This window comes from Eubalaena glacialis, chromosome 15 (assembly GCF_028564815.1).
Source record: "Eubalaena glacialis isolate mEubGla1 chromosome 15, mEubGla1.1.hap2.+ XY, whole genome shotgun sequence".
Taxonomy (NCBI): domain Eukaryota; kingdom Metazoa; phylum Chordata; class Mammalia; order Artiodactyla; family Balaenidae; genus Eubalaena; species Eubalaena glacialis.
The window spans coordinates 82950600-82975258 of record NC_083730.1 but is presented as its reverse complement, the minus strand read 5'-3'; the positions used below and the strand labels follow the sequence as shown (position 1 = coordinate 82975258).

General features: G+C 41.1%; 1 pseudogene; it reads left to right on the top strand.

The window, feature by feature from the left end:
- LOC133075194 (NADH-ubiquinone oxidoreductase chain 5-like) overlaps positions 1-24659 on the top strand; it is a 149475-nt pseudogene that overhangs the window by 107714 nt on the left and 17102 nt on the right.

The following is a 24659-nucleotide window of genomic DNA, read 5'->3' as shown; positions in this document are numbered from 1 at the left end:
TAGTGAGCCAGCCAGCTATCCAGCTGTCCCCCTCATCGAGAGGGAAGGCTCTACAAGGAGGAAAGTGAGCTTACTAGTATTTGTAGCCTGTGAAGCTGCACTAGGATTATCCCTATTAATAATAGTATCAAATACCTGCAGTGTTGATTACCTACAAAATCTTAACCTTCTCCAATGTTAAAAATTATTGCCCCAACTATTATATTAATGCCATTAATATGATTAGCAAAAAATAATATAACTTGAATCACTACCACAACCTACAGCTTAGTAATTAGTTTTATCAGCCTATTTCTTCTTAACCAGTTTAACCACAACAGCCTTTACTTTTCATTAATCTTCTTCTACTCCCTATCAGCACCTTTACGAATTCTAGAAACATGACTCCTACCACTAATACTCATAGCCAGACAATGCCACCTGTCTAAAGAATCACCAGCTTGGAAAAGGTTATACTAATCGTCCTACAGATGTTCCTAATTATAATATTAACAGCCACAGACTTGATTCTATTCTACATGTTATTAGAAGCAACACTAGTCCCAACATTATTATTATCTCCTGAGGAAACCAAACAGAATGACTTAATGAGGGACTTTGCTTTTTATTTTACACACTAGTATTGATAGCATCTCTTCCACTTCTAGTTGCTCTCGTACATATCCAAAATACTATAGGTTCACTAAACTTTTTAATAATCCAACACTGAACCCAAACAATATCTAACTCTTTATCCAGTATTTTCATATGACTAGCATGCATAATAGCTTTTATAGTAAAAATACCCCCCTGACTGCCAAAAGCACATGTCAAAGCCCCCATTCTATAGTTCTTGCAGCCATACTACTCAAACTTGGGGGCCACGGTATGCTACGAATCACAATGATCCTACACCCCTTAACAAACCACACAGCATATCCACTCGTCACATTAGGAATAATCATAACCAGCTCAATTTGTTTGTGCCAAACAGACTTAAAACCACTCATTGTCTACTCATCCATTCGACACATAGCACTTGTCATTGTAGCTAACCTCACCCAAACATGTTGAAGTTATACAGGGGCTACCGCCCTAATAATTGCCCATGGCCTCACGTCATCTATATATCATTCTGTCCGGCAAATTCAAATTACAAACATATTCAGACCCGAACCATAATTTTAGCCTGTGGCCTACAGACGTCTCTTCCACTAGTGGCAACATGATGACTACTGACAAGTCTTACGAACTTAGCATTACCCCCCAACAATTGACTTAATCGGAGAACTATTGGTAGTAATAACATCTTTTTCATGTTCCAACATCACCATCATCCTAATAGGGATTAAGGCAGGCATTACTGCCTTAGACTCTCTATGTATTCTAATCATAACACAACATTTACATGAGAAAACACCCTCTTAACTCTGCACCTATTACCCCTTCTACTATCACTCAACCCCCAAATTATTTTGAGACCCATGTACTGTAAATATAGTTTGACAAAAACATTAAATTGTGCATCTAATAACAAAAGCTCAAATCTTCTTATTTACCGAAAAAGTATACAAGAACTGCTAATTTATGTCTCCACATTTAACCAAAGTTTTAAAGAACAGGAGTGATCCATTAGTCTTAGGAACCAAAAAACTGGTGCAATTCCAAACAAAAGAAATAAATTTATTCCCCTCTTCCACACCAGTCACACTAACTATATTAACTCTACCAATTAAAATAACAACCTCCAGTGTCTACAAGAGTAACCTACGCCCATTTTATGCAAAAAGCATTGCCTGATATGCCTTCATTACCAGCTTAATTCCCATGACAATATTCATTTACTCAGGCCAAGAAATAATCATTTCAAATTGACACTGAATTACTTACTATCCAACCCTAAAACTATCACTTAGCTCTAAATTTGACTACTTCTCAGTGATATTCCTACCAGCAGCACAATTTGTCACATGGTCAATCATACAGTTCTCAACATGCTATACACCCTCAGACCCTAACGTTAATAGATTCTTCAAATATCTACTTGTATTTCTCATCACTATGCTAAGTTTTAGTTACTGCCAACAATCTTCTCCAACTTTTTAGCTGCAATCATGTCCTTTTTGCTAATGGGACGAACGGTAGGGCCAAACAGACACAAACACTACCTCTCTTCAAGTCATTTTACATAACCGCATTGGTCTCTAATTGGATTCATTATATCAACAGCATGGTTCTTACTCAACTTAAATGCATGAGACTTATAACAAATTTTCAGACTTAACTTAAATCACACTAATTTACCCCTAATCAGGCTTCTCCTAGCTGTAGCTGGAAAATGTACCCAATTTGGCCTTCATCCATGACTTCCCTCAACAACAGAGGGCAACAACACTCCAGTCTCAGCCCCACTCCACTCAAGTACTATAGTTGTAGCAGGTGTTTTCTAACTTATCCGTTTTCATCCACGAGTAGAAACAGTAAAACAATCCAAACAATAACATGATGCCTAAGAGCCATCACCACCCTATTTACGGCAATCTGTGCTCTCACCCAAAACATCAAAAAAATAGTCGCCTTTTCCACCTCAAGTCAACGAGGCCTTAAAATAGTAACCCTTGGCATTAACCAGCCCTACCAGCCTTCCCCCATACCTGCACACACACACTGTTCAAAGAAATGCTATTCATGTGCTCCAGATCCATTATTCACAGTCTAAATGACGAACAAGATATTAGAAAAACAGGAGGTCTGTTTAAAGCAATACCTTTCACCACAGCCTTGCTCATCATCAGAAGCCTTGCATTAACAGGGATGCCTTTCCTCACAGGCTTTTACTCCAATGACCTAATCATTGAAACCGCCAACACACCCTATACCAGTGCCTGACCTTCCTAATTACACCGATTGGCACATCCCTAATGACTGTCTATAGCACTCAAATTCTTCGCACTCTTAGGACAGCCTCGCTTCTCTACTCTAACTCGAATTAATGAAAATAATCCACTCCTAATTAAGTTTATTAAACGCCTTTTAATTGGAAGTGTTTTCGCTGGATTCTTTATCTCCAGCAACATCTCTGCAACAACTATTCCACAGGTAACTATGCCTTATTATTTGAAATTAACAGCCCTTGCCGTGACTATTTCAGGGTTTACTCTGGCACTCAAAATCAAGTGTAGATTTTTGTGTAAAAAATACACAAAACCTAAATTTCAATTATCCTTCAAACCTATTCAAATTCTCTAATCTTCTCAGATACTTTCCAACTATCATACACTGTCTCTCACCATATCTAAATCCATCAACAAGTCAAAAATCAACATAACCACTGTTAGATCTGATTTGATTAGAAAATGTGCTACCAAAATCTACCTCACTTTCCCAAATAAAAATGTCTATACTAGCCCTAGACCAAAAAGGCCTAAAGTTTATTTCCTCTCCTTCCTCATTACATTTGCCTTAAGCATAGTTCTATTTAATTTCCACGAGTAACTTCCATAATTAGCACACCACCAATAATGACCAACCAGTAACAAACAATCACCAGCCGAGTACCATGACACAGCAATTCCTATAGCTTCCTCACTAAAAAACCCAGAATCTCCGGTCTCATAAATCACTCAATTCCCCAACCCATTAAACTTACACACAATCTCTACTTCTTCATCCTTTAAAATACAAAGAACCACTGCAAGCTCCATTATCAGCCTTGAAAGAAACATGCCTAGGATGGTTTTACTAGAAACTCAAATCTCAGGATACTGCTCAGCGGCCACAGAAGTTATATAACCAAAAACTGCTAATATACGCCTAGATAAATTTTTAAAACCATTAGACCCCAAAACAACCCAACAAAATTTATTACAATACCACAACCAACTCCACCACTCACAATTAATCCAAGCCCACCATAAATAGGTGAAGGTTTTGAAGAGAAACCTACAAAACTAACTACAAAAATAGTATTTAAAATAAATACAATGTGTGTCATCATTATTCTTACATAGAATCTAACCAAGGCCAATGCCATGAAAAATCATCATTGTATTTCAACTATAAGAATGCTAATGACCAACATTCGAAATCTCACCCATTAATTAAAACTGTTAACAACACATTTATCTATCTACCAGCTCCATAAAATATTTCATCATGAGATATCTACACACATGCATTGTTCAGAAAACAATGGTGAAATTTCAGTTCCCTACTAGGTATTCCTTTAATTCTACAAATCTTAACAGGGTTATTCCTAACAATACATTGTACATCAGATACAATAACTCCCTTTCATTTGTAACCCATATCTGCCGAGACGTAAATTACAGATGAATTATCCAATATCTACATGCAAATGGAGCTTCCATATTTTTTATGTGCTTATTTATCCATGTAGGGCAAGGCCTGTATTATGGATCTTACACTTTCCCAGAAACATGAAACATCAGAATCATCCCTACTATTTACAGTAATAGGTTTATGTGTTACCATGAGGCCAAACATGCTTCTAAAGTGCAACAGTCATTACAAATCTCCTTTCAGCAATTCCTTACATTGGCACCAGCCTGGCTGAATGAATCTGAGAATTCTCAGTTGACAAAGCCACCCTTACACGATTCTTCTTCCACTTATCGTTCCATTTATTATTGCAGCTTTAGCAGTTGTCCACTTATTATTCCTTCATGGTACAGGCTCTAATAATCCAACAGGAATCTCATCCGACATGAACAAAATCCCATTTCACCCATACTACACAGTCAAAGATAACCTTGGTGCCTTGTTCCTATTTCTGATGCTACTAGCAGTAGTACTAGTACTATTCTTACCTGACCTTCTAGGGGACCCAGACAACTATACCCCAGCTTGCTCCCTCAACACTTCTCCCCTCACATCAAACCAGGTTGATACTTCTTATACCCATACGCAATCCCACAATCAACTCCCAACAAACTAGGAGACGTACTAGCCTTAATCTTCTCAATTGTAATTTTACCAGTTATCCCAATACTTCACATATCAAAACAATGAAATATAGCACTCGACCCCTTAGCCAATGTATATTCTGAGTATTCATAGTGGATTTACTAACACTAACATGAATCAGAGGATAACCTGCTGACACCCATTTATTATCATTGGGCAACTAGCATCTATTTTATACTTCCTTCTAATCTAGTTCTTATACACACACACACAAAACTGAAATTCTACTTAAATTATTCCCTGAACAATTTGTTGTGGGACATTTACACTATCTTTAAGTACTATATAAGTATTAATAATGGCACCATCGGGGCTTCCCTGCTGGCGCAATGGTTAAGAATCCGCCTGCCAATGCAGGGGACACGGGTTCGATCCCTCGTCCGGGAAGATCCCACATGCCGCGGAGCAACTAAGCCCGTGTGCCACAACTACTGAGCCTGTGCTCTAGAGACCGCAAGCCACAACTACTGAAGCCCTCGCGCCTAGAGCCCGTGCTCCTCAACAAGGGAAGCCACCGCAATGAGAAGCCCGCGCACCACAACGAAGAGTAGCCCCCGCTCACCGCAACTAGAGAAAGCCCGTGCACAGCAACGAAGACCCAACACAGCCAAAAATAAATAAATAAAATAATAATTAAAAAAAATAAAATAAAATAATGGCACCATTAAAACCAACACTGCTATGTATTTTGTGCATTATGTTACCTTCCACATACGTAAGTACATATATGCTTTATTGTACATAATACACGCTATGCATAATCGTACATTAATTATCTACCCCATGCTTATAAGCATGTACATTATCCTACTGACATTACATAATACATTATACTGGTCAACTCACATTAAACCCTTGTCCCTGTGAATATCCATGAAGTAAATGGACAGCTTGTTATTACATAGGACATATACGTTTATTAATCGCACATACCACATTGAGTCAACTCACTTCCAGTCGACATGCTTATCATAACTGATAACCAGAGCTTAATCAGCAAGCTATGAGAAACCATCAACCTGCCCACAAACATGTCCCTCTTATTGCTCCAGGCCCATAAATCACGGGGGTTTCTGTGAATGAACTATATCTGGCATCTGGCTCTTACTTCAGGGCCATCTCAGCACACACTTTCCCCTTAAATAAGACATCTTGATGGACTAATGACTAATCAGCCCCTGCTCACACATAACTGGTTTCATGCATTTGGTATTTTTTAATTTGCAGGGTGGGTGGTGGGTGGGAATGCTGTGACTCCGCTATGGCTGTCAAAGGCCTTACTTAACATAGTCCAGCAACTTGTAGCTGAGCTTAAACTGAATATTATTTACCAACATCATCAACCATCAGTTGTTGTTTAGCCAATGGTTATGGGACATAAAGCAATTACACACATACATACACACGTACGTACACTTGCACACGCATCAGGTAAATAGCCTGTTTAATCAAACTCCCCTTACCCCGCGCTAAACTCACACTTTATATGCCATCATCACCCTGCCAAACCCCCAAAACAAGGCAAAATATATAAATATATAACATTCAGCTAACTCATTAAACAAACACATTACCCTTATTTTACCAACCCAAAGCTAGCGTAACTACAAACTAGCCTCTGAACTGTACCAATGAATTACTTACATATACAGCTTATATAGACAGACATCCCCCTAGATCTGCCACTTACCTCAGACAAAATCAAAATTAAGTATATTTTAATGTATAAATTAAAATACATTTTAATAATACACAAAAGAAAAAATTATTTCGATACTAATTTTAACACAATCCAAACTATTACACTGAATACCAATATATCACTTAAGTACATAAATCTTCTACGTACAAAATTCTACTCAACCTGTTGATGTAGCTTAATAATTAAAGCAAGTCACTGAAAATGCCTACATGAGGTTACCTACTCCATAAATACATAGGTTTGGTCCCAGACTTTCTATTAATTTTTAATAAAGTTACACATGCAAGCATCTGCATCCCAGTGAGAAAGCCCTCTAAACCGTAAAACATTAAAAGGAGCAGGCATCAAGCACACCAAAAAGTAGCCACCGTGGTCATATGATTGATTAACCCAAATTAATAGAAATCTGGCATAAAGCGTGTTAAAGACCACCCCCAAAAATAAAGTCCTTGCTAAGCAGTAAAAAGCCATAGCTAAAATAAAAATAAGCTACAAAAGTGACTTTAACATTTCTGACTACCCGGCAGCTAAGATCCAAACTGGGATTCGATACCCAACTATGCTTAGGCCTAAACTCAAATAGTTACAACAACAAAATTATTTGCCAGAACACTACTAGCAAAAGCCTAAAACTCGAAGGACTTGGCGGTGCTTCTTAGCGCTCTGCAGGAGCCTGCTCTATAATCAATAAACCCCAATAACCCTCACCAACCCTTGCTAATAATACAGTCTACATCCCGGCACCTTTAGCAAACCCTGAAAAGGAAGAATAGTAAGCGTAATTATCAGAAATAAAAATGTTAGGTCAAGGTATGGGATGGGAAGAAATGGGCGACATTTTCTACCTCAAGAATGTAAAATAATTTAATATGAACGTTTTTATGAAATTAAAAACCAAAGGAAGATTTAGCAGGAAATTAAGAATAGAGGGCTTAATGGACTCAGACCATGGGGTACACACACATCACCCATCACCCTCCTCAAGTATGGATAACTCTCCAAAAGCTATTGACAAGTACCAAACATAAAAGAGGAGACAAGTCGTCACAATGTGAGCATACTGGAAAGTGTGCTTGGACAAATATAAAGCACCTAATTTATACGCACGAGATTTCATACTGCATGAACACTTTGAACTAAAACTAGCCCAAACGTCCCACCAAATTCAACTGTCATAAGCGAATTAAATAAAACATTCACTCAACATCTAAAGTATAGGAGATAGAAATTTAAACTTGGCTCTATAAAGTACCACAAGAGAATGAAGAAAGAAGCATTAAAAGTACCAAAAAGCAAAGCTTACACCTTCTACCTTCTGCATAATGATTTAACTAGAAAACTTCAACAGAGGGAACTTACACCCGAAACCAGACCACCTACTTGTGAACAGTTTACAAGAACAAACTCACCTATGTGGCAAAATAATGAGATTTATAAGCAGAGGCGACATGCCTAATGAGCCTGATGATAAGCTGGTTGTCCAGGAAAGAATGTAAGCTCAACTTTAAATATTACTTTTAAAATCATAACTTTTTTAAAAAAATAAATTTATTTCTTTTTGGCCGCGTTTGGTCTTCATTGCTGCACGCAGGCTTTCTCTAGTTGAGGCGAGTGGAGGCTACTCTTTGTTGCAGTGTGTGGGCTTCTCATTGCCGTGGCTTCTCTTGTTGCAGGGCACGGCCTCTAGGCACGCAGGCTTCAGTAGTTGTGGCACACGTGCTCAGCAGTTGTGGCTCGCGGGCTCTAGAGCGCAGGCTCAGTAGTTGTGGCGCACGGGCTTAGTTGCTCTGAGGCATGTGGGATCTTCCTGGACCAGGGCAATTTTAAATGTTACTCTAAAAAAGTACAGCTTTTTATACACAGGATACAGCTTTTCTTAGAAAGGAAACATAAACAATTTCATAGTTGGCTTCCAAGCAGCCACCAATCAAGAAAGCATTCAAACTCAAAACACATTCATCTTTTTTAAAAAATTTATTTATTTTATTTATTTGGTTTTGGCTGTGTTGGGTCTTCGTTGCTGCACGCGGGCTTTCTCTAGCTGCGGTGAGCGGGGGCTACTCTTCGTTGTGGTGCGCGGGCTTCTCATTGTGGTGGCTTCTCTTGTTGTGAAGCACGGGCTCTAGGCATGTGGGCTTCAGTAGTTGTGACACACGGGCTTAGGTGCTCCGCGGCATGTGGGATCTTCCCGGACCAGGGCTTGAACCCGTGTCCCCTGCATTGGCAGGCGATTCTTAACCACTGCGCCACCAGGGAAGCCCAAAACACATTCATCTTAATACCAACAATAAACCAACTCCTAATTTAATACTGGACTAATCTATTAATAGAAGCAATACTATTAACATGAGTAACAAAAAATGATTATCCTTGCATAAGCCTGTATCAGAGCAGATGGCCCACGAATAGTTAACAACAAAATAAACCTAAGCCAACACTTAATTATTTATTAAAACGATTATTAACCCAACACAGGCATGCATTTAAGGAAAGATTTAAGAAAGTAAAAGGAACTCGGCAAACACAAACCCCGCCTGTTTACCAAAAACATCACCTCTAGCATCACTAGTATTAGAGGCACTGCCTGCCCAGTGCCTCCAATACCAGTGGTTAATGCCCATGGTATCCTGACTGTGCAAAGGTAGCAAAATCATTTCTTCTCTAAATAAGGACTTGTATGAATGGCCACATGAGGCTTTTACTGTCTCTTACTTTTGATCAGTGAAATTGACCCTCCTGTGAAGAGGAAAGAAAAATATAAGACAAGAAGACCCTATGGAGCTTTAATTGACTAATCCAAAAAAATAATAATAATAAACAATAACTGAACCTCAGGGGATACCAGAGCTTTTAACGGATTAACAATTTTTGTTCGGGTGACCTCAGAGAATAAAATAACCTCCAACTGATTGAAATTTAGACCAACTGGTCAAAACGCATGATCACTTATTGATCCAAAATATTGATCAACAGAACAAGTTACCCTAGGGATAACAGTGCAATCCTATTCTAGAGTTCACACGGACAATAGGGTTTAGGACCTCAGTGTTGGATCAGGACAGCCCAATGGTGTAACTGCTATTAATGGTTCATTTATTCAATGATTAAAGTTCTAAGTGATCTGAGTTGAGACCCAAGTAATCCAGATAGGTTTCTATCTATTATACATTTCTCCCAGTACAAAAGGACAAGAGAAATAAGGCCTACTTAACAAAGGCACCTTCCAATTAATTAATGATATCATTTTAATTCAATTAATTTACTCAAAGAACAGGGTTTATTAGGGTGGCAGAACCCAGTAACTATGTAAAATTTAAATCTTTATTGCCAGAGGTTCAATTCCTCTTCCTAACAAAATGTTTATGATCATTCTTTCACTCATTATCCCCATCCTACTAACTGTAGCATTCCTCACATTAACTGGACAAAAAGTTCTAGGCTATATGTAACTCTGAGAAAGGGTCAAACATTGTTGGCCCCTATGGATTACTACAGTCCATTGCTGATGCAGTCAAGTTATTTATTAAAGAACCACTACAACCACCAACATCATCAATTTCTATATTTATCATTGTACCAATTCTGGCCTTAACCTTAGCTCTCACAATATAAGTCCCTCTTCCCATACCCTACCCACTAAGTAACATAAACCTATGTGTATTAGTTACACTAGCCATATCAACCCTAGCCTTTTATTCCATCCTCTGATCCGGATGGGTTTCAAACTCAAAATACACACTAATTGGAACCCCACAAGCAATAGCACAGACAGTCTCATATGAAGTAATATTAGCAATTATTCTCTTATCAGTCCTGTTGATACACATATCATTTACACTTTCAACCCTAATTATTACACAAGAACACATATGACTGATTTTCCCATCCTGACCCCTAGCCGTAATATGATTTATTTCCACTCTAGCAGAAACCAACTGAGCCCCATTTGATTCCACAGAAGGAGAACCAGAACTCGGATTTGGCTTCAATGTAGAACATGCAGCACCCCATTCACTCGGTTCTTCCTAGCAGAATATGCCAATATCATTGTAATAAATATTTTCATAACAATCCTATTTCTAGGTGCATTTCATAATCCCTACTTACCATACCAGTAGACGGCTGATTTCGTCATTAAAACACTCCTCCTAACAATTGCCTTTCTATGAATTCAAGCATCCTACCCATAATTCTGATATGATCAACTCATCCATCTTATGAAAAATTTTTCTACCACTAACACTAGCCCTATGTACACAACATGTTTCACTACCTATAATCACATTAAGCATCCCACCACAAACATAAGAAATTTGTCTGTGGGACTTCCCTGGCGGTCCAGTGGTTAAGACTCCGAGCTTCCACTGCAGAGGGCACAGGTTCGACCCCTGGTCGGGGAACTAAGATCCCACATGCCATACGGCCAAAATAAAAAAAAAAAATTTTTAATTAAAAAAAAATAATAAATTTGCCTGACAAAAGAGTTACCTTGATAGAGTAATAACAGAGGTTTAAATCTTCTTACTTCTAGGGAATTCCCTGGCAGTCCAATGGTTAGGACTCGGTGTTTTCACTGCCAGGGCCCGGGTTCAATCCCTGGTCAGGGAACTAAGATCCCGCAAGCTGTGAGGCACGGCCAAAAACAAATAAACAAACAAAACAAACAACAACAACAACAAAACCTCTTATTTCTTGAATTATAGGAATTGAACCTACCCATAAGAATTCAAAATTCTTCAGGCTACCACATTACACCACATTCTACAGTAAAGATCAGCTAAACAAGCTATCTGGCCCATACCCCAAAAATGTTGGTTTATAGCCTTCCTGTACTAATAAACCTTATTATCTTTACTATCATTCTACAGACCATCATTTTAGGAACCGTAATTGTAATAACTAGCTCACACTGGTTATTTACCTGAGTCGGATTTGAAATAAACATACTAGCTGTTATTCTCATTCTAATAAAAAAAAAAAAATTCAACCCACGAGCTATAGAAGTATCCACCAAATATTTTCTAACACAAGCCACAGCATCAATACTACTTATAATGACTTCATTATTAATCTAATATACTCCAGTCAATGAACTATTACAAAAATCTTTAATCAACAAGGAGCTCTCCTCCTCATAGAGTCTTTCCTCTCTTCCCCATTGGTCGTATTTATAAACTGCATTATATTTTTGTTGTTGACATATCTGTCTCCCCCACTAGACTGAGCTCTGCAAGGTCAGGGACCATGATTTGCTCACCAATATATCGCCGGTTCCTAGCACAAATGCCTGGCACAAGGTAGTTACTCAGTAAGTTGTGGTGGAATAAATGTGAGGCAAAGTTTGCCCCACACACACATTAAACAATGTCCTAAACCCTTCCCAGGGACTTCCCTTGCGGTCCAGTGGTTAGGACTCTGCGCTTCCACTGCAGGGGCACAGGTTCGATCCCTGGTCGGGGAACTAAGATCCCGCATGCTGCATGGCCGGCCAAAAAAAAAAAAAACCCTTCTCAATTTGGCCTAGTTCCAGTTCCACAATCATCACTCTAGAGCAATAAAGACAACTTCTTCACTGTGGGCCACGAAGGAAGTCTTTGCTGTCTAGTCTACTTTTATGTCAATGGATCACTACTTTTCATGCCTGGCTATTATGAGAAAACTGACATTTGGCATCTCAAGAGGAAGGACACAATGATTCAAGTAAAAAAAAAAAAAGACTTTTACAACTTCCAGTCATGGGAGTGAGGTGTGTGGAGGGAGGGAAGTTCCTAATAAAGAAGATGATTTGGTTAATCAACAGGGAGAAGTGTGAATTTAATGAGGACTCTCCGGCGGCTGAGGTGCAGACCTCATCTTTTACAGCTGCCTTCAACAAGAGAAACGGAGATGATAAATCAGAAATCTGGAATCATTACCAAGCTGCAAAGGTCCAGTCCAAACACTAATTGGCCTCCCAGAGTGACATTAGAGTTTTGGAATCTAAATGAATCCAGATGTCCAAGCAATCAGTAATCCCCAGTTGAATTAGCTGGGACCCAGCAGACTATAGCCTGAAAGAAACTGGACAGCAGGGCCTAAAAGAAAACCATTTGTAGGCCAAAATTGGAATGGAAATCAGAAAACAAGAGCTTGGCACTGGTACTGCAATTCTTCTGACAACGGATACTTCTATTTCCAATAGACTATAAACTCCATGAGGACAGGAATTCTGTCCATCCCTTTACAGATATATCCCCAGAGTCTAGCACAGTGACGTATATGTAGCAAATCTTCATCAAATATTTGTTGAAAGAGTGACTGAATAAATAACTAAATGCTATAGCACCCTTTCTTAAAATCTTGCAGCACCTTGCTGCTGTCAGTTTCTCCAGTTTTGTGTCTATTCTCCACCATGTAATTGGCCCTCTAGCCAAGGTGCAGATGCGGAGGAAATGGAGCCGCGAGGCATTACCAACGTGGAAGCCTCTTCCGCATGGACCCTCACTCTCTACTTCCTCTCCCCTCTGGACCCTTAGCTTATTGAAGCCAATGCTCATTCTTCCTGGGTTCAGCGCAGTCCTTCAGCCATGTGTATCTTCCTTTTGTTCCACTGTTGGGTTAGAAGTTAGGGCATGCGGAGGGGACACAGATCCTTTGAGGAGGAGATGAGTGGTACTCACCCTGGCCTCCCTCATGGCTGACCATCAAAAGAGCAATCAGATATGTCACGCTGCCAAGATTAACCGCCCATTATCTCATCCTCTCTGCATTACTGTGCTAAAAGAATATCTATCTCCTACCGTTATACTAGCATTGCAATGTGCCATAAGGATGTGTGAGTGGAGGGGGAAAAATATATCTTTCTCCTCTTTTATCATAATAATCATCACACTGTAATTTGACTTATTGTATATAATCTGCTTCCCCTAGGAGACTGTGACCTCGCTAAGGGCATGGGCTACGTTTTATATTTCTACACATCTAAGGGTCCTCGAGGCACTCACACAGGGGTGGAGGTGGGTGCCATATGGTGATGTGCTCTGCTGGGTAGTGGTTGGAAGAAAAGCTGCTGCTACTGGTGAAAAAGGAGCATTTTAAAAACAAATTCATGTTTGCGTCCAACAGACTGCATCTGCTCGATGTTCTATATGGCTGTACTTACGCTACAGAAGACAAAAGGCACAAAGGGGAGTTTGGGCAACTGAAAGATTGCACCATTCAGAAAGATGGGTCGCATAATAGCTCTCTCCACTGGAAGCTTTGGGTGCCCACCCTGCCTCTGGTGTTCAGAATACTGCATGCAGGGTAGAAGATTTAACATGCCATACATACACTCCCTGGCCTGTAAGAACCACCACAGGCACCACCAGGCACGAGTACCGTACACAGCCTAACATGGGGTGGAATTCCAGCCAATACTTTTAAATTAAAAATAGTTTTTTCTTGATACAAGCATAAAATATGTTAATTGTGGAAGATTTAGAAAATACAAGGAAGCACAAATAATTTTTTCAAATACATGTGATACTAGTACCTAGAAATAAACACTGTAACTCCTTCCAGACTTTTATATACCAATCCTAGCACTTATCTCAGAGAGTGCATTAGTATCTTCATGTTAATTCAACTCCGTTCCACATGGTTTCTGCCAGGTGTGGTCCTCTCCTCAGTGCCCAGTGCCACCTCCACTTCCCTCCAGTGAGAAGTGACTCTCCTCTCTGGTGGACCACAAGCATCGTCTGCTGCCCTCTTTTCATCCTATGACACACATGCTGTTAGGGCGTAAACTCTCTGTCCTACTCCTCTCAAGCCCTTCCCTTTAGATTATGAAGAGCCTATTTCACAAACTAAAAAATTTGGTATTATGTCCCTGCTACATCCACCCTAACGCTCCTCAAGGCACGATAGATACCTCTTACTTATTAGGGAAGCATGCATGCTAGGAAAGAGAAAATACGCCCCCCTATGCACACACATAAACATTTCTGCATTTCATCAAATCTAAAAAGCTAGTAATTACAGGACACACTATTTTTAAAAATTTTATTGAAATTAAAGCCCACAGAGAAATGTGTATAAAACAGAAATGTATAGCTCAATGAATAATCACAAAGCAAACATCTGTGTGACTGCCAGCCAGGTCAAGAAATAGAACGATGCCAGGCTTTCAGAAGTCCTCCCCCCGCCCCGCATATCATGTTTCCTCTAACCTCTCAGAAGATAACACCTACACCTACCTTGAGGTGTAACACTATATCTTGGTTTTGCCTGGGTTTTTGAACTTTATGTAAGTAGCATCATACATTATATATTCTTCTGTTAATGACTTCTATCATTAAACATTAAATTTGTGAGATTCATCCTTGACTCGCCACTGTTTTATGCAGCCTTAAGAGAGAAAAAACACTACCAATTAAACTGTGGCACAAAGCTTTCTTATCACTTATAATTTTTCTTTTATACCTATTTAAAGAGCTCTTTTAGACTTATTTGTTCAGACTTTTATCACATATTATTCTTATGCACTCATAAAAAAGGGAAATATAAGCAAAATAAATTGGCAGGTTGTTCCTAATACTCCTTTATTTTCAGAATTCAATTCTTCTTGACTATTATGCTGCAGGGCTGTGCCCTATACAACCTGCCTGACCATATGCAGCAGCCCCTGCTTACTTCTCCAGCCTCCTCTGCACCACTTTCCCTCTTGCTCTCCATAATGGACCCACATGCACCTTCTCTTAGTCTCCCAGACACGCCAAACTCCTTTCCAACTTTGTCTATGCTGCTCTGTCTTTTTAGGCACACTTACCCTCAATTCCCCCTTCACTTAAATAACTCCTACTAACCCTCTATGTCTCAGTTTGAATGACACTTCCTCAAGAAGACATTCCCTGACTGTCCAGGCTTTCTGTACAACCATGCCTAGACTTGGTTAAAATGTTTCATGTGCTTTATGGTTTAGTATCTGTATTCTTGCCTGGCACTTAAGCTGCCCAAGGAAAGAAGCTATCTGTCTCCTCACTGATATACTCCCAATGCCCAACACAGTGCCAGGCACAGAGCAGGTGCTCAATAAGTAGAGAACGTATGAATGAGTAGAAGGATAGATGTAGGGTAGATGGATAGATGAGTAACTGAATGAATGAATGAATGAATGAATCCCTTTAAGACAAACAGAGGCAAAATTAATTCATTTGGTGAACTTCAGGGCTGTCTGATATCTCCATTCTTCTCTCCTTTCTCTCCCTTACCTGCCACCCACCCAAATTGGCCTGAGAATTGGGACCCTCCAAGGGTTCAAAATTGCCTTCAACCTAGAGTGGCCAAACGTAGCAAAGAAAACACAAGATACCCAGTTAAATGTGAATTTCAGATGAGCAATGAAATTTTTCTAGTGTGTCAAAATGAATAATAATTAATGAAATAATCATTTCATTTTGATATAATACTTATACTTTAAAAAGTCATTGTTTATCTGGAATTTACATTTAACTGGGAATCCTACAGTTCATCCAGCAACCATAATTCAACTTCTTCAAACCTGGATCTTCAGCTCCATCCTCTGCCTTCTTCTGCTCACCTCTGTGTCACAGGCGTCTGACCTCTGCAAAGTACATTTCCCAGAACCTTTTGCTAGCTGGCTTCTGGGTTTGGCCAGTGGGAGGCACGGGGGCGGGGAGAGTGGTGGGTGACAGTAAGAGAGAAGTCACTCTTTCTTCCCATCTTCTCTGCCTCAGGCAGCATCTCTAGTAGCAGCCATGTCACCTGTAAGTCCAGTTCCTGCTAGAAGGCTCTCTGTGGTGCCAGCTTCCAAAGGATGACCGCAACTCCTGGTCACACCACCTCCTCTCTCTGCTCCTCTGGCCTAGGAATAGAGCAGCTCCCTGCTGTTGCCAATCTCTGAGTTGCCTCACCCTTTGTTTGCCTTCTCTGTTCTTTGCTCATCTATATAATCTATTCCCTGCATTTAATTCCTTTTGCGTTGAAACCTCAGAAGGTTTCTGTTTTCCTGATTTGAACCCTGGACTCATACACCCCCAAGTCTCTGACTCCTTGTACAGCCTCCTGACCTCATTGCTACGTATAACCCTTCCTCCTTGGTGAGCCAAGTGTAACATCCCCAGTGCCAGCTCCGTTTTCAAGTCCTTTCACTCCTATTGTAGAGATTGTATCCCTGGTCTAATGTTTGGGGAAATGGCTTCAGTATTATTTTTATGAGTAATAATAATAGAGCTAGTATTTATTGAGCCATTAGTATACGCAAAGCACATCTCACGTGCTTCATCTCATTTGCCTTCCAGTATAACTTTATGACCGGATGCTATCGTCCCCACTTGGCAGACGAAGGACCTGAGAGTCCAAGGTGATGCCTTTAGAAAGGGCAAACCTGAGCAAGTGTGACTCTGTGCTCTGGACTGTTCCACTCGACTGCCTGGGAATCCAGTCCCAGCTTCCCTTGCCCCTGCTCTTAGAGCCAGTGCCAGTTCTCTCAGAGGATACAGGCATCTTTAGAAGCTGCTGTGTGGGCTTTCTCTGGAGGGGTCTTTGAGTGTTTTAGCCGGCAGGCTATATCTTGAGCTGCTTTAAATGAACCAGTCTCCACAGTGTATGTGTATGCAGGGGTGGGTGTAACAAAGAGGGAATGACCTTGAAATTTGCAATGAAGTCACTCTGTGTCAGCCGTCATCATGGTGAGAAGCCAGCTCGGCAGGGGACCCAGGGAGACACGAAAGGCACAAAGAGTCAGATTGAAGGAGATATCATTAATCAGGCAGAGGGGCCGTTGGCACCAAGGGAGTATCTGCTCAACAAAGTATGAAGTGTCACCCAAGCAGCACTGTGAGCTGGCCTCCTGATGTATGCTACCTCAGAAAGGCCCATTTTATGGCAAAAATAAATAATGAGATGAGGTTGACATCCATCCCTCCATCACTCTTCCGCGTTTCTGGGGAAATCGCAGCTAATGGAGCACTGCATGACTCTGAGCTTCACAACCAGAACACGTGGAGGTGCCCCCCACAGGGATTCAAATCCCATGGGGCAGTTCAGACACTGCAGACCTCAGCCCTATTAGCCACCAGCTGCTGGCCTCACACAGACCCAGCTGTTCAACATTTGAAAACCAGTATCAATTTTTAACATGGCACAGGTGTCAGGGAGTGGGCAGAAAGCCAGGCAGGAATGAAGTTAGCACAATTTGATTTGGCCAAGCTTCCTGCTCCAGGGAGTAGTGGGGGAGAAGAGGTAGAATGTGATCTGGACAAACTGGGAAGCAGATGGAGTATATGTCTGGCAGTTTCTTTCCTGGCACTCCCCTCATCAAATGCCCAGGGCTCACAGGTCACTGCTGTGGTGCCCCAGGAAGGCCCATCTCCAAAGCCTGATTCATTCATTCACCACTTAAAAAGTATTTACTGAGCATTTACCATGTCCTAGGCATTGTGCTGGGGGTAATCCCATACTCCCTCTATTAGGGAAGACTTTTCCCATCTTCTGTCCCACCCCGTCAAGATCTTGCCTTCTGGTCATTTGTTTCATTCTGGTCAAGAATATTAATTGAGCACCTACTCTGTGCCGGGCACAACAGTTGTATATACAGCAGTGAACAAGACAAATCCAGTCAGTGACATATAGTGGAAAGAAAAACAAATTTGGAGGCCAAAGATCAATTTTGGACAGGTGGGGTTAACCTCTCAGAACATTAGTCTTCTTGTTGGTAAAATGAGGCTGATCCTACCCATTTACAGAAATACTATGAATCTCAGAGATAAAAGATGTGAAAATTACTAATTATACCTACAAAGACCCTATTTCTAAACAGTCACATTCTGAGGTGAATGGTAGATATAAACTTGGGGGACACTAACCCACTATAATTATACAATGTTATCAATTAATCAATATTTTTAAAGGTTTTAAGGGACTATATGTTTATGTCTCTTATTACTCAGCCAGAGTAATTAAACTCCCAGAGATCAGGAAGCATGGGTAATATTGTCTTGGATCCCCATTTTCGCAAACATGTAAATATCTGTTGAATGCATGAATGATTGAATGAATGGACTCAGGGATAATAATAGGGGATGGAAAACTCCAGGGCCAGGCTGGTAACATAAACATGGGCAAGAATGGCCCTGGTGGGGTGGACTTGAGGGCACTTGTCCTAAATGAGGGCAAGGCTACTTAACTCCAGCCAATGCTTCCATGCCACAATCAAGCCCAGCATTGCCAGACCTTCTAAGTTTTCAATAGAAACAGAAAGTGTGGCTTTTTATGTGAAATCTCCCAAGTCTTAACTGTTGGCAGTAAACTGAATTTTTAAAAACACAGTACAGAATAACCAAAATGCACTGATGAGCGGTACGTGGCGACCACCAGCTCATAACCTCTACTAAGACCTAAGGAGTGACTCTGATGGTGTCATTTCAGGCAGGCCAGTGATAAACACATCTTTGAGATGGCTGGCCTTGCAGTGTCTCTCCCCTGCCTACCTGTGTGTTCAGTGTTTGCGGAACCCTGCTAAGATTTACAAGTGAAAGATTCACGTCCTCATCGATTCATGCATTCAAGAAGTATTTATGGAACCTCCACTCTGCATGATGCTATGTGCTAGTCTGTGTTTTGAGACCAAAACAGACATAATGCCTGCCCTCAAGGAGCCTGGAAAGGGAGAGAGAGATTAAACTGATCATTATGCAAATAATTATTTAATCACAACTATGTTGAACTGAAAAGAAGACAGAGGCAAACGTTTCCTCTCTCAGTTTTTCAGTATTTTTGTTTAGTTTATTTGAGAATGGGGATACGTGGAAAGGGTCACTGTTATAACCTGCAGAACCCAAACAGGGGAATAGCATTCTTTAAGAAGTGATTGGAAAAGTCAATAACAACAGCTACCATTTAGTGAGCATCTACTATATATCCATCATTGTGCCAGACATGTTGAATGTGTTTTCTTAACTTCCAAAACAAGCCTGCAGGGTAAGTTTATTTCCATTTTCTAAAGGAAAAACACTAAGGCTAAGGGAGATTAAGTAAACTGCCCAAGATTGGGAGTCGATGAATGGCAGAGCCGAGACTTTAACCCCTGTCTGTCTCACTCTGCAGCTCGTGGTCTTTCAAGCACATAATGTTCTTTCTCTGCAAACACTACACACACCACCAAGTGCAAACTCCCTGTCCAGACTTCCAGCCAGCACAGCAAACAATCCCCCAAAGGTATGATAGCTCCAACATAACAGTTTATTTCTCACTTATCTACTATTCCAAGGCAGTGTTCCTGAATGGTAAGGGCCGCTCTGGCAAACAGTAACTCAAGGACCCAGAACCTTTCCATTTCCTGACTCATCACCTTCAAAAACAAACTGGCTTCCAAGGTTGCCAGGGTGGGAAAAGAACAAGAAGGATTGTGGGTGTGAGGTTTTTATGGGTCATGCAGGAGGTAGACCACAACATTTCTGTTTACATCCCAGTGGCTACTACTCAGTCACATGGTGGCAGCTACCGCAAAGGAGGCTGGGAAATGTAGTCTGTGTGCCGAGAAAGAAGGGAAACTAGGGATCGGCTAGTACTCCCGCCACACTGCTTCCCAATAATCCATTTATTCTGGTGGTATGTTTTGAGTACTTGCAAAAGTTCACCCAGGCTTACTTTCCCTTCTGGAGTGTTCAAGGAGCTTTTATTCATGTGCCTTACAGTTTTATATTTACACTGATAGCTATATAAAGTCTGTATAACTGCTTGACGCTATCATTATCTTGCATGCTTTGCTGAGGTTGGAGTCTCAGGGAGAGATATGCTTTCTTTTCCATGGATTAGAAATGAATATAGCCCCCTAAGCAATCTTGCCAAGGACTAAGAAAACGATATAAAGAATGAAAAGCTTTCAAAAGGAAGATATTACTCACAGTCATCCAGAGCTAGGTCTGCAAAGGAGATACGAACATACCATAAGCCAATTTCAAGCAAATGTCATCCAAGACTCTTAAGAGGTTCCCTCTTGTCAAGTTTCCCTTTATGACACACTGAAAATTTTAGGGTACATCAACAAATCATGATTTGCCATTGCCCTCCAAAACCCTCCCTGTTGTGAAATTCCAAGTAGCTACTCCCTAGAACAATATATTCTAGAAGATTTTACTGGGTATGTCTGGGTTTATTTTATGTTGCCCTTTTTGTAAAGAAAGAACTGTTGCCTATTCACCACCAGCAGGGGATGCACGTTGAAATGGGTTCTTCTCCCCCAGTGTGGGGAATACACACAGCCTATTTTAAATGCCTCCCCTACAAAGGGAATTACTCAAACCCTGTTTCATGGAATACCCTTCCTGTGGATGCTAATACATGTTCTAAAAGAAAATGGGAAGCAAAGAAGAGATTCTGAAAGAAAAACAGGGTGGGACAAACTGGGTTAAAGAAAAAGAGGCTTCTTTACTGTAGGACTTTCAGAACCTTTTGTATGTTAATTGCAGATTGAATATTAAAGAGAGGGCACAGGTTGACAGCTGCTCTCCTTTCAAACGGACCATGAGACACCTACAGAGAGTGAAACAAAGTCCTCTGCTCTGCTCAAAATATTCCTAGAAGAGGGGATATTGGACACATTCTCTGACCACCCCATTGCAAGTCAAGGATTTGGGGAAAAAAACTCTTAATTCAAGTTAAGAACAGAAGCTTTGGGTTCAAAAGACCTGGGTTCAAATCCTTGTTTTTCCGCTCACCTGCTGTACAACCTTGGGTAAGTTAACTAATCTCTCTGAGCACCATTTCTTGATGTTTCATTTCCACGCACGTGAAATGGGGATTATAATAACCACTGTCCCTACCTTATTGGGATATTGTGAGAATTAAGTGATACAAACTCTGGAAAATACTTAGTATGCTTGCTGGCACACAGAAGTCACCTGCCCTCCAAAAATATTAGCCATTATCATCGTTACTCTAGTATGCTGTATTTCCCAGATTTATATGTCATGGGAACCTTTTAACACAGAATATCCATTAGCATCTCAAGGAACACCATAGAACCAAGTTTGGGAAACGCTAAATAAGAGGGCATCCTACGAAGATGACATCCTATGATGAAGACAGACCACAGGGCATTACAGGACCCAGAGAGTTCATTAGGAGCTCAACATCATGAACATGGTCTCTCTCCCCATCTCTCAAAATCCAAAATGGTACATCTAGAGGTGGTGCCAACTTCCCCGGGACCACCTGCAAAGCCCTGGTGTCCAGGTCTTCCGCTAACCAAGTCCCAATCCCAGCCAGGGCTGACAAAGTGTAAGGCTGACCTTTCTCTGTTCAAAATGAGATTCGGCTGGCTGAACACACATGGAACTCTTAGACCCCACAGATTACCGTTACATCCACCGCTGAGGGCAGTGCTTTCCTGTCTCCTCCTGGGGCTCATTCTGCTCCCGTGGTAGAGGGCCCTTTCCGCTTTGAGTCTACTCCAGCCCGTCTACTCCAGGCTCTATGAGAGATGACCTGTCACTAAATGCAGTTATGACCATTCAAGTTCCAGTGGATGTCAGTAGTAAAATAACTATAGTCACCCTCTCCTTAGCATTTCCAATATGCCAGGCAGTATACTAAACACCTGAAATGCACCACCTCCTTTAACCCTTGCAAGAACTCAAGAAGTCGGTTCGATTATTGTGCCCAAGTCACAGATGAGAGAGTGCGGTTCCAAGAGATATAATGACTTGCCCAAGTTCTCACAGTCGATTATGATCTGAACCTGAGCCAGGTCTCCTGAATTTGGTTCATCTACTTCACACCACCTCCTTTTTCTCATGGTTTCCCTCCCTCTCCTGCCTGCTCTCAGCAATGTTCTCCGAGAAAGAACTGGATGGATTTGGGTGGGGAGGGAGAACGCCAGTCAGACACACTGATTTTCAGAAAAACAGCTGTCTTCTCATTGATGTTCAGCAAATTGGCCTGCTTCCAGTATCAGAACTAGTGGTTGGTCGGTGACTCAGGAAAGCCCCAGTGAAGAATCATGAAACATAATGCCTTCATATCTTAAGTGCTTTAGTTTAACCTAAAACAAAGCAATGTCATTTGTCCACCCATATTTGGAGGCAGGGAGAGGTTTTGTCTTGGAGCATGGGAGTCCTGCTGGAATTTCCCTGCCTTCTTACATGAATCACAACCACAGTATATTACCTCTGATATCCAATCCCAATTTCTTAGGAGTGGAGCACTTGAAAGAAGGCACACATGAAGGAACCTGGGTACCGCACTCTTTTATTAGAGTGTTGTGAATTTTTTTTTTTTTTGCTAATCTTTTCATTTTCGTCCCCTAATTTGACAGCATTTCTTTGCAACTCACCTTTTCAAGTCTTTTCAAAGCATTTAACTTCGTGTTCTCAGAAACAACTCCTCTCTTTTAGCTCTTGTATTTCATCTGTGATTTGTAATGTTTAATTAAAATATATACTCGTAGTAGAACAAAATGTAGGAGCCGTGAACTTCCCCCCCTCCCACAGGACTGCCCGCCTCATTCCCTCACCTCCTTCTGATTGTTACCTTCTCAGTAAGATAAAATGACCACACTCCCCCTTCCCGGCTCACTTTTCCCTAGAGCTCTTCTAATCATCTCAGGTACTGACCGTTTTATTTCTTTTGTTTATTGTTGTCTCGCCCCATTAGAATGTAAGTGCTGTGAAGACAAAGATATTAGTCTGTTTTGTTTGCAGATATCTCCTTAGTGCTGGGCACATAGTAGGTCCTCAGGAAACATGTGCTGAATGAATGAACAAACGCTCCAAAATGGTGACTAGGACTAAAAGCCATACCAAAGAGATCTCAAGAACCTCCGTGCTTTAAAGTGAGCCACTAACTTGAAGTCAGACACCTACCTCTGAGGCTCACCAAGAGAAGAACAACCTGACTTTAGCACCCCCAGTTCTCACCCATCCCCAACCTCTTCCCAGACTATGAAAGAAGGCAGCCATGGCCCTGTGAGTCATGTTCTGTGTTGACAGCTGCTCCCACCGTCCACTGTAGGGTGAGGTAGATGGGGGCTGGGGGAGGGAGCGGTATTTTGCCCACCCCGAGGCCAGGTAAAGAGAGACTTTCTCTTTGTTCTGGTTTTCTATATTTTTTCCCAGAATGTGCCTCCGTATTGGTTTCTTTATATTTATCCTGCTTGGGGTTTGTAGGGCATTGTCTGGCTGATGCCTTTCATCAGATTTGGAAAAGTTTTAGTCACTATCTCTACAAATACCTCCTTCTGCCACACTCCCTTCCTCCCTTCTCCTTCTGAAACCCCAATTGGACCTTCTCACCATATGCTTAAGTCTCTTCCTTCTCTTCTGAATTTGCCATTTTTGTGTCTCTCCATTCTTGATTTTGACTATTTTCTTCTGACCCATCTTCCAATTGACCAAGTCTCTTCGAACTATGCCTAATTTGCTGAGTTCTTAATTTATTTTCTTTTCATTTCTAGAACTTCCAATTACTTCTTTTTATTATTTTTAGTTTTTCACCAACATTCTCAATTTTGCCTTTTATCTCCTTGTACATAGTAAGCAGAGTTATCTTAGGGTCGTTGTCTGATAACCTCAATATTTGGAGGTTCTAGGGGTCTGTTTCTTTTGTCCATTGTTTCTGCTGGCTGCTCACCTCTCATGTGCCTGATTATCGTTTTCTTGCATGCCAGACATTGCATTTGTAAACCTGTTTGTAGAAATAATTTGAGGCTTAGAATGATGTTATTTTTCTCCAGGGAGCACTTACGTGTGCTTCCTCTGAGTCCCTGTGGAAACCGGCAATCTGGGGTCCTCTCCATACAAACTTCAGGGACTGAGATGAGTCAGTGCTGAGCTGCATCCCTGTAAGAGCCTGTCTGCCTCTATCTCACCTTTACCCCTAGGGTGCAGCCCCTCAGGATGCCAACCAAAAGGAAGGAGGGCTCACCAAGCCCTCTCCCCCTCGGCAAGCCCTGAGTTCTCATCTCTGTGCCCCCAGCACTAGGTGCGGGCTAAAATGACCACTCAGCCTCTTC